The following is a 7,987-nucleotide window of genomic DNA, read 5'->3' as shown; positions in this document are numbered from 1 at the left end:
TTGCGGCTGCCGTGGAGGGGACCCCTAGTCCCCTTGCGCTTGTGACGCGCGGGCAGCGTCATGGGACTGAGTGCGCATGGCGAGAGTGTCGCGCAAGTCGACCTGGCGTTCGTCTGCCTTCTTGGGCGGCATGGCGAACCAGTTGTTGAAGACGTCGTAGGCGAAGAAGCCGGTGTGGATGACGATGACGCCGGCGGTCACCCAAAGCTCTCTGCACGCCCCCCTACATAGCGCACCAGATGTCCGAGCACGGTCTCCGGCACCGGGGATGCTGAGCACCCCCTTTTTGGTTCGGCGAACGGCGAGGTGATCGCTCCGGGGATCGCCGTCGTGGCGATAGACACGAAGTGTAGACAAAAGAGTTTACTCAGGTTCGGGCCACCCGGAGGTGTAATACCTTAGGTCCTGCTTTGAGTTGTATTCACAAGTTTGAGTGCGTACAGGTTACCCGGGGAGTTCCCGGGCTGGCTACTTAGGTGAATGTTGTGCTATGTTCTAATCACTTGGGTTGGAACCGAGCTGAACCCTTTGACCGGTGGCATTGGTCCTCCGTTTATAGACAAGGGGATACCACAGGTGCCTATGGATTCAGGGTGACACGTTTCCTAGACGCGTGATGTCGTCGCTCGGTGCTCCGACACCGGGGGCATGCGGCCACGTCCCCCTTTTATGTTCGGTAGGGGCGTCTGGGGCGGAGACCCGGTGGTCGCCGGCACGGCCGATGAGGCCCTACAGGGCCGGTGAGACAAAGTGCTAAGGGTGCGTGCTAGCACAAGAACAAGTGCACACACGTTTTTTACCCAGGTTTGGGCCACCCGTCTAACCTACTGGAACCAACTGACTAACCTGCCAACCGTCTAACTTCCTAACCGTCTAACCCCCTTGACCGTTGGCAAGGGTCCTCCTTTTATACACAAGGGGATGCCATATGTGCCATGGTGCATGGGCTACAAGTGTCCAACGGGGAGGCATGCAACTCCCCCCGGTGAGCTGGTGGCATGCATGGGTGCCACCTCCGCTGCTAGGGGCCTAAGACCCTAGGGTAGGATTAGACAACCACTGTTCCTTGGATCGGACGGGTAACTACCCGTCGGTCGGCTCGTTTACTGAGCCGCGCGCCTTGCTCCTTGCCTTGGTGGGACCGCGCGTCCCGCGCTCGCCACGCGCCCGCGTGGCGCTGTCAACTGGGCCCCACGCTTGGGGCGGGGGCACGCGTCCGGGAACCCCCAGTCCCCGCAAGTCGACCCCGGGAAGCACCCGGGCCCAACGCACCTGGGAACCCCCACCCGGGAAGCGGCTTCCCGGGAGGTGCCCAGGCGGGAATATTCCCCAAAGCCCCGTTAGCCCCTTTCGGGCTGGTAGCTTGCCGGGGAGCTCACAAGCGCTCCCCGGGATGAGACCTTCCCGGGAACCCGAGAAAGGGGGCCCGCGCGTCGCGCAGCGGTGGTACCCCGGGTGCCACTGGTGCGACACGTGTCACGGCCGCATGGAATACATTTTTACTCATCCATGCTGGACGCCATGCAACGCCCAATCCACTATACACGGTAGAAAAGAAATGGTCCATAGGGTAGTCGCCCTAGCCTTGCTCAGCAAGACTAGGCCTACCGATAAGACTCCTGTCGGTACAATAAATGCACTGCGCCTGCCGTCTTGTCCTGTCTTCATTGTTCTGCGGGTCTCGCTTGCATGCCCGAGCGCGGGTTGCTGGGGTGCACCCTGCCGGCTAGCGCACCTGCTAGTTGCCGGGAGGTGTTCCTTCGGCCTCCCGGGACGAGGGTTCCGAGAGCACCTTGTACTCGGCCCTCGGCTTTAACTTCACCAAAGGTCATCTCCTCGAGGCAGGCTTCCCGGATTCGCCGCTTCCCCAGTAGCCTGCCTGACGGGGCTTCGTCACTAGCGACCCACCCGTCCCGTATCAGTGGTACCCCGCGGGCCACTTGTACGACAAGGAGTCATAGGGATATATGCTTAATGCGCCCAGACACTCGAGAAGTCGAATCTAGTTAATCGCTCTAGAGCGAATACAACACTAGCTTTCATCAGCATTCGAGTCCCCGGGCTCGAACCTGGCAAGTGGCGAATTTTGACTTAGCCTGCTCGGGTCTTATAGAATCAAACTCCAATTTTTAAGTACTCGACTCGTTCGTCAAGATTGCTTGAACTGGAAATACGCAGCTGGTACGTTTCCAGGCCCTATAGGAAGCCTACGAGTCTTATCTTCATGTAATGAACATGGTTGCAAGGAGCGACCCTTAAGTGAGAGTTGTTACAGGAGGGATGCAGTCGATGCATATCCAGGCCTAAATTTTTAGGACATACCTTCATACAATGAGTATGGATTTGACTGGAAATAACATAGCTGGTACGACTCCAGGCCCGTAAGAGAACTTTTCGGATCTTATCTTCATGCAACGAGCATGGATTTACTGAAATACGTAGTTGGTACGATTTTAGGCTCGATGGAATGATCCATGAGGTTTATGTTCATGCAATGAGCATGGGGTTTACTAGAGCAGCGCAACTGGTGCGGCTCCAGGCTCTTTGGACGAAATCCAAGGGCTTACTGTTATGCGAATGAGCATAAACAACTGAGGTGTCGCAGCTGGTGCAACTCAATTGAGTCGACTATATGAAATCGACTATCTTGTGCTAGGGTCATTACCCTGTTTTTATTGTTGTGAATAAAGAATAAACAATAGATGACTGTATGAAGTCTTTAATATAAAGCGACAACTGATTAATTTGTGACTCGAATGAGAGTCTTTAGTATTCATAATCGATACTCAAGATGAGTCCCAACATTCTTATGATAAAACTCCACCTCCCTATATGAGAGATAGCTTTTGAGTCATGATATTTGGGTCAGACTCCGTCACTGATGACGTACCTGTTGAAGGTGAAGAGCCGTTGGATCAACAGATGCGACCGGGTGCACAGTCTAGCCTGACAGCTAGGCGTACTGTTGGCATGCGTCAGTGAGAAAATGGTCACACTTCGCGCAGTAAATAAGGCATAATGATTTCATCGATTCTTGCGCCCGAAACATGGGTGGCCGTTTCTGTTTTCACCGCTTCACTTCCCAATCGATGTGGGACACGTGGCCAAGATAAGGATCTCGCGGCCCGGATTCTTCGGCCGGATTTAGCCTATAAAAGGAGGAAGGTGAAAAGAGAATGCCTTTTACCTTTCTTCTTCCTTGCGAAATCAGTTCAGGTGCTAGAGCTCCCTGCTTCCATAGCCCAAAAACTCTTCTGAGTTCCTTCAGCGACCAAGAATCCCACACCATCATGAGATGAGCAAGACCAAGATCGCGGGTTCTAAGACCGATGCCGGCAAAGGAGATGCCGGCAAGGGAGTCGTTTCCTGGCCCGTGGTGGCCGACAACTGCATCAAGATCCTGGAACTCCAGGACGAGGGATTGTTGCCGGGGGGCCCTGACGGGGTTCGCTTCCTGGAAAAGCAGGAGTACCCACGACCGTTGCTAGGTGAGCGGGTCGTGTTCCTCGATTATGTGTTGCGAGGGCTCTCTTTTCCCCTTCATGCCTTTTTCTGTGCTATGCTGCTAGCCTATGGGCTGCAGCTTCACGATTTGCCCCCCAATTCTTATTTGCACGTTGCGTGCTTCATCACGCCGTGCGAATGCTTCTTGGGGGTGAGCCCTCATTGGGGGCTCTGGAAGAGGATCTTTATGATCCAAGGCCAGAAGGCGGACGTCGTTGGGAGTGTCAATTTCCAGGTACGGCCTGATACCAAATACTTCTCCCTCCAGCAGCGCAAATCTGTGCAAGGCTGGAGGTCAAAGGGGTTCTACGTCCGATCTGACGCCCCGGGTGCCGATCCAAGTCTTATTGCCTTCTCACTCAAGAAGAAGACAAAGAAGACGGCGGCATGGAGCCACGAACTGACGCCTGCAGAGGAGTCTGAGGCGACTCCCCTGATGGCTAAGATGCAATCCCTTATGGGACAGGGGTTGACAGGTGTTCACCAGATAGCTTTGTTCCTCAGGATGAGGATCCAGCCGCCGCAGACTTGCGTACACCCGGTGTGGTCCTTCGAGGACCCGGGGATCCCACTCGGGTGAACGCGGAAGAACTATCTTTGAACGAACTGGAGTTGCGGGTGCGAAGGTTAACGATCCTGATCAACGCGACTCCAGGCAAGATCGACTTGCCAGTAGTCCCTTATGGCCCTGACAGGCTAAGGGAAGAGGTAATTTATATTTCTGCCATTTTGAGCTTGTATTTGTAAGCTACTAATCCGCTTGCTGGTTGTAGGGACTCGAATATCCCTTGAGTCAACCTCCTCCTGCAGGGGAGGAGGAACTTGCCGACGAGTCCTCGGAGTCGACGGAGCAGGCTAGCGACTCCGAGACTGAAGAGCTTGCCCTAGAGACATGGAGGAAGTGCAGCAGGGAGTCAAACCCCAAGTCTGATGATCAGTCGACGGGTGTCGAGGGTCCACCCGCTGCGACCTCGTCTCCTCCTCCTGCAGCCAAAAAGATCAAGACAGGCGGCCCGACGCCTGTTCGCCGATTTGGCCTTCTTGGCCGAGTCACCCAGACCAGGTAGGTGATTCTTCATGCAACAGCTCTCCAAATAGTGCAATCTGAACACTGAATTAGCTGTTTTGCTTTGCCAACTCTGTGGCCTCGGGTGACCAACCAACGACCCAGGCTATTGAGCCCACTGGGTCGGACCCGAAAGCTTCGGGTCCCTCAATCATCGCTGAGACGTTTGAGCCTCAGGTAGCGATGCCTGAGGTGCCTTCTCCAGTGAGCGGGGAGCGTCAACCATAAAGGTTGCCCCGCTCGTCGACTCACTTGGAGAGGCATGGAGCCGAAACGGATCCCTCGACTTCTTCTTGTCACATAAGTCTTGAGTTCTTTTTGTGAAGTAAACTTCGTTTGTTAAAGAATTTTACTCTCCCGGTGGGAGTATGAGTCAAATGCTGACGTAATCACTGTCGCAGCCGATCATCCGCTCCATAACGGAGTTTGTTGATCGCTATGATGCGGTGACGGCTGAGCGAGATTAGCTTCGCCAAGACTTTGAGCGAAGCCAGCAAGAGCTGAGGTCTGCTCAAGGTAATGCTTCCATCTTAATCTTTCCTTGAGTTGAAAAACTATTGTGTCTTACTGTTTGTCGTCCAGATCTCCTTTCTCAGGCTAACTCTCTCAAAGATGCCGCCGAGCTTCAATCCAAGAGCTTGGAGAAGAAGCTTGCTGATCTGGCCAGGGAGTCGACAGAGAAGCTGGAGGCTGAAAAACGCCTCGCCCAAGAAGCTTCGGGCGCCCTTCTCGCCAAGGAGGCCGAGAAGGAGAAGACGAGAGCCGTTTGACTCCAAGGAGTCATTGGTCCCCTCGCAGGTAAGAATATCATAGTTGAATCCACTCATTTGGATATATTGTTAACGCTTTGGCTCTTTTGCAGGCCTGCTTTCCTTGTCTGGTCTCCTACCTTCGAGTGAAAGTTCACTCGACAGGGTGATTGACGCTGCAGCAAGCATCTGCTCTGAAGCGGCGACTGGAGTCCAGGGAGCCTCCAGGGTGCTCACTCGTTTGTTCGGGAAGATGTTTGACGAGCCGGTGCCTGAGTCGCTAGGGAAACTCGTACAGTTTTTCAGCGCTGACCCGGATCCTCTGGACGAGTTTAGCTGGGTTCAGACCAACTCCGGTGCGGAGTCGATGTTCGTGTTAGCATTAGCACATGGCGTCAGCGAGTACGTGCTGCGGAAGGTGGCTTCGGGCCTTCCCTTGTTACCCAGCGGGGAGGAGGTGGCTTTGACGCCTTACTTCCAGCTCAGGGAAGAACTGGCAGCCCAGTTGGGGAGCATGGCATCTGAGGGAGAGGCGGCTCCGCCATCGTCGACTCCTGCGTCGAGCCAGGAGGTGGGCCAAGCTTGAGGCTTAGACTTCTTTAGACTTTCTCCTGTCCTCTTTGTATTTTTCCCTCTTTTTTTTGTATCGTTCTTGCTCGAATGTGAGCATTATTAATAAAGAAACATCCTTGTTCCTTTGCACTAATATGAGTCGGACTCCTTGCTTTTAGTTAAGACTCGTGTCTTTGAATCCTTTCCGGGACTGAAAACGGGGTATTTCTCTTCTGCAGCGGCAGAAAGAGCCCGCAACTTCGACAGTTGAGGTAGACACAAAGAGGGTTGTGACACCTGAGTTGAATATCGCGAGAGCCGCGGTCTCGGGTGAGATGCTCCCTTCGAAAACCGCGGAGTCAACGGCTCAAAAGGAGGTTCCTTCCCTGGACAAGACTCGAAGCGAACTAGAGTTCCTTCGTCGGCGCCTCCAAGAAGCCGAAACCCGAGCCAAAAACTCGACGATGGAGAGTCGGAGAGCCGTGAGCGAGTTGCAGATTGCCAAGACCAAGTTGAAGGCGGCTGCCGCCTGGGAAGAGTTTATCTTCGAGGAGCTTCGTGGGCTGAGTTCTCAGCTTCAATGTGAGCCACTGCCTCCTTTTTGCTTAGATCTTCTTCTTTTTGGCTTATGCTTTACAAACATGAGTTGTTTGCAGATGTGCAGGACAACCCGCGAGCCAAGCAAGATCAGGTAAACAGTGCCCTGAACGCTCGTCAGACGATCGATCGATCATCGTTCTGGTCTGACCGAGCGAGGGGTCATGACCTGATGCTTTTGCGAGACCGCATAGATCAGAATAAAAGCTTCTTCAATCCCCACTTAGAGACTTTGAAGGCGATTCTTCAGGCATTCTGGCCTTTGGAGGAGGTGCCCCAAGAGCTGAGCAAGCTGACCCAAAAGCTTGGGCAAGATAGCGTCTTTCGGGAGCTGATGTACCGTCAGCTGGTCCGGGGGGGCGAAGGTAGCCCTGGCATTTGTGTGGGTCCAGTACCCTCGACTCGATCTCAGCCGAATATCAGAGCTTCCTGGTGACCCGGGCGATGAAATCGACCTGCGAGCTCATTTCATTGTTGTTTACGAGCAGGCGGCGAGAATCATCGGCTGGCGTTACTGGAAGGAAGAAGATCTCATAGCATGACAACGTCGACCGCCGAGTCCTCAGTAAATGGCAGTAGTGTAGATTCTACCGGGTGGGTGACCAGCGCTCCCGGTGGGAGTAGCCCCTGAGTGTGGTGACGACTGTAAGACCCCGGGACCGGAATTATGCAATTTAGCCTCAAATTGCTAACCTTTGCATAATTCAAGCCTCAGGTTGTTAACCTACGATAAACACCTCAATACCTACACGCATTAATGTGCTCATCGCAGGATTTTGCAACATGAATATCATTACCAAAACTCTACAGAAGAGAGTAATTACAAAGCTCATACAAGGAGCAGAATAACAAATATTACAAAGAGAGGACACATGTCCCAACATTACATCATTACATCAGCGGAAGTCGAATTATGCCCCAGTACGGACAAGAATACAGCGTGGCCTGAAGAGGCTGTAAGCTGGAAGGAAACCCGCCACGAGTCTCAGAACCCTGATCTGGATCTCCCGGCTAAACATCAAATCCAACGTCGTGCTCCACGAAGAAGCTAGCGGCTCACCTGCTCTGCTAGAACCTCTGAAGAAAACAACGTCGCAAAGCAACTGAGTACAAAGTACTCGCAAGACTTACGGGGAGAACTAAGCTAAATATGCAACAAGTCTCAAAGGATGGATAATATGGTGGGGTTATGCAGCAACAATATATCCGGAGAGACTCACCAATGACATCGTCTAAGTAGAGGATGAGAAGCGTCTACTAAGTTTAAGGTGATTAACCTATTTACTAAACACCAAAACAACACAATCCTCATATCACCCCCTCAACACCCTGTGAGGAAGCAATCCAAAGGACACTCACACTTAAGCAGTTTTAAGCATATCCATGATTAAGGCTGTACTACTCAAGTTTACGAGATTCAGTTGATTAAAATGATTAAGTTCTCTATGATCAAGTAATGACCAACCAAGTCGTCCATAACCGCGGACACGGCTTTCCGAAAGATTTATCCCTGCAAGGT

Source organism: Brachypodium distachyon, chromosome 5, assembly GCF_000005505.3.
Source record: "Brachypodium distachyon strain Bd21 chromosome 5, Brachypodium_distachyon_v3.0, whole genome shotgun sequence".
NCBI lineage: Eukaryota > Viridiplantae > Streptophyta > Magnoliopsida > Poales > Poaceae > Brachypodium > Brachypodium distachyon.
This window is presented reverse-complemented; position numbering follows the sequence as displayed.